The sequence below is a fragment of the Chrysochloris asiatica genome, unplaced genomic scaffold (genome assembly GCF_000296735.1).
Source record: "Chrysochloris asiatica unplaced genomic scaffold, ChrAsi1.0 scaffold00110, whole genome shotgun sequence".
Lineage (NCBI taxonomy): Eukaryota > Metazoa > Chordata > Mammalia > Afrosoricida > Chrysochloridae > Chrysochloris > Chrysochloris asiatica.
The window spans coordinates 8,797,180-8,800,447 of NW_006408628.1; the positions used below are offsets into that span (position 1 = coordinate 8,797,180).

General features: G+C 46.6%; 1 pseudogene; it reads right to left on the bottom strand.

Moving 5' to 3' along the window:
- Positions 1-2,935, bottom strand: part of LOC102828042 — a 5,324-nt pseudogene extending 2,389 nt beyond the window's left edge.
- Positions 2,936-3,268: the final 333 nt, after the last annotated feature.

The window sequence follows — 3,268 nt, forward strand, 5'->3', positions numbered from 1 at the left end:
ATTTTTTAAAAATTATTTTTATTTTTAAGTTTTTATTTGAATTCAGTGAAAGTTTACAGGGCAGATCATCAGTTTTACATTCAATGACTCATACACCTTGTTTCATTACAATGACTATAATCCGTTCTATGTACTATCAGTTAACAGTATTTCTCTCTATGCATTTTAATGCCTTTTTTTAAAAACAAACAAACAACAACACTCAGGCATATATAATAATTTACACTACCAAAGGGCACGTTCTGCAAGTCTGCTTCCTGGCCACAAGCTCTCAGTCCCTCTCTTCCCATGAATCTAGAGTCCAGCTGCTCTCTCTCTCTCCATGTCCCCATCTCTTCTAGGCTCCCACTTGAAAGCTTGTAGGCCAGTCGCTTTTTGCCTTTGTAGCACCCGCATTTTGGGTAGCCAATGTCCAAGTTGCCCTTCCCTGCCTACTCTGTGTATGGAGGGGGTGGGAGTGATCCTCGCTCTAAAGATTTGTTCCCTCTTTTGAGCTACTGCATCCATAGGTGTAGGTCAGATTCATCAAATTGTATCAGATTACTCTTTTTTCCTCTTCTTTCTTCTTTTAGTTGAGCTCTGATCATCCAGCCATCGAAGCCAGGTCAAGTGGGTATTATCTGTAACTATAGGGGATCTTGTACATCTCCCCTCACTTCTTATCAACTGGACGCATCACTCTCCACTCTAGTCCTCTGTGGCTATGTCACTGACTCTGGGCCCAGGAGTCCCCAGGTCTTGCCATACTGCTGGCCAACCAGGTCTGCACCCGGGTTCACAGGAGTCTATTGAACATTGTAGGGCTTAGCTTGCAGCTTCATTGCTGTTTTTCCCTCACTTCCCCTTACTGGTGACCAATGTAGTCACCAGTCAGAATGCATGTCTGCTCATGTATTCCCTTTGAGTCTTAGTCTTGGAAGGGGGTTTGCCCTGAGCGGACCTGACCATCTGCTTGATGTCTCCTGGGCCCCAATGCTTCTTATATTGAGCATAATAGTGCCTTCACATCAGAACAATTTTTCTTAGAAAATGGATCAACCACATTCTTCTTGGCTCATTTTTTGCCACCTTTTGTAAGGCCTTTGTTCTTGCCGACCGCCATGGCTCAGGATCAGCCAAAAGGCCTGTAGTATTTATTTTAATCAATTTTGAGAAAAGACAAATACATCATATTTTGACATAATCTTGCTTTTCAATACACTGTCCATCTGTCAACAAGCTTTTTTATTCCCTAATTAAAAAATGTTTTAGGCTGAGTTTTGAGCCATGAATGCGCTTCTGTCTTCACTTCTTCATCAGAAGTAAATCTTCATCCTCAAAGGACTACTTTCAAGGGACCAAACACATGAAAGTCTGGTGGAGCAAGATCAGGACTATAGGGCAAATGCGTTAACATCTCAAAACAAAATTTTGTTTTTATTTTTCAAAAAGAAGTTTTGGCAGAGTGTCAACAGTGTGGGTGAAGGTGTGCAGACGTGCATTGTCATGCAAGATCACAATGCCTTTTGAGAGCAGTCCTCTGCATTCAATCCCAAATTTAGGTGTCAGTCAGCATTTCTGTGAGCCTCTCACTGTAAAGGAGCACTAATGATTGTGGAACCCTTTTCCTGACAGTGTTCCACTGGCTCTTGAGAGGCCCGGAGAACTGTAAGCATCCATTTTTCAGCTGATTGACTTTTTTTGTGTGTGGCAAAATAACATTTATAACATATGATTGCTTATGTATGTTGTCGACATATTCTCAGTGCTTGGAAAAAATAAAATCATTTTAAACACCAAACAGTTATAGGGGTCCTTGAGGACCAGACAGAGTTGGGCTCAAGGGACCACCCTGATTTTCAGAGACGTTGTGTGTGGGAGGAACCATCTCTTTTCACACGGTTTTTTGAGCTCTGTAATTTTCAGTGTCAGAACTTGGGACCAGTCTTGCAGCTCAGAAGCCTCAGCAAGGTAATAAGTTCATCACCCAAGATCCGCTGGTTTTTTATGAGCCCTTGTGAAGATGAGATCCTCGTTCAGAGATGAAGAGGACTTTCTGGAAGGGACCCACACAGCAAAGCTGTAACAGGATGAGACAAGAAAGCAACAGAGAGGACATGAAAGTGGGGCTTTGTGCTGAATCTCAGAGGTCCTTGGGATGGGAGAGGGAGAGCAATCCTCTCCTGGACCCACTTTCTCTGTCCTTAGTGTACCAAGGACCGCCCTAAAGCAGCAGCAGTCGGTAAATCTCATAGAAGAAGTCTATTGAACGTGATAGGACTTAGCTTTTTCCAGTTATGGCCTGGCAGGAGCCTCACTTGTACCCAGGTTGTTTCCAGTGTGTGAGGGAAGTGAAGCCTTTGATCAAAGAGGGGATCTGGCTCACAGTTCCAGCCTGAATGGAAGACAGGCTGTTTCCCCAAGAAGGGCAGTCCTTGACTAGTACAGCTGGCTACACACAATCACACTCGAGTTAGTTACACGGGCTCCATAGTGGCCTGCCCAGAACTGTGTGTCCTGGCCCCAATGTTGGAAAACACAAGCGGACACCCATCTTGATGTTGGAGAATACATGGGTGACCTGAAAGAAGACATTGTTGTTCCATTGCTGAATGGGATCAGGGCAACATAGAATTTATCCAGGACAATCTGGTTGGCTTCCAAAAGCTGGACAGTAAGCTGATATTGACAGCCACAGTCATGTCGGGCTGCCCATCAGTCAGACATACAAATCTCTATCCTGCCACTATCCAGCACTTCTGACCAGAGACCCTCCTCCTCCAGGTCCAAGACCTGCTTCTTGTTACGCCATCTAAAGGAAGGGACAAAGCAGGTCTGCGCTGGGGCCCCAGGCACGGTTGTCTTGTTTTCTTCCAAGCCTTTCCCACAGTGCTCCCCCACACACTACCCATTGCTGAAGGCCTTCCTGGTCACAGGGGTTGCAGATGAGATTTAATCCATTCGCAGAAGTAGCCCAGGGTGATCAGGACTGCAGGCATGTATGGCCCTGGGCACTCTATTCCTGGGCCAGGATCAGTGGCCACAGGGTCTGGCCGTCCACCAGGGCGCACCAGCCCCGGCACACCTGGCTTCAGCTCCTGAGCAGTGAGCACAGGGGCACGTGGCTCAAGACCTCCAGCAGCAGCTCCAGGAGTAGCTGGCTCAGGTGTCTGTTTCTGAGCCGGAGCCCTAGTTGGCCAGCTCCTGGAAGCCAAGGCGCCCATGGTCCTCGCATGAGGGCAAGTGACAGCCCACAGCCTCGCAAACTCGCTGGTCCTGCTCCTGATGA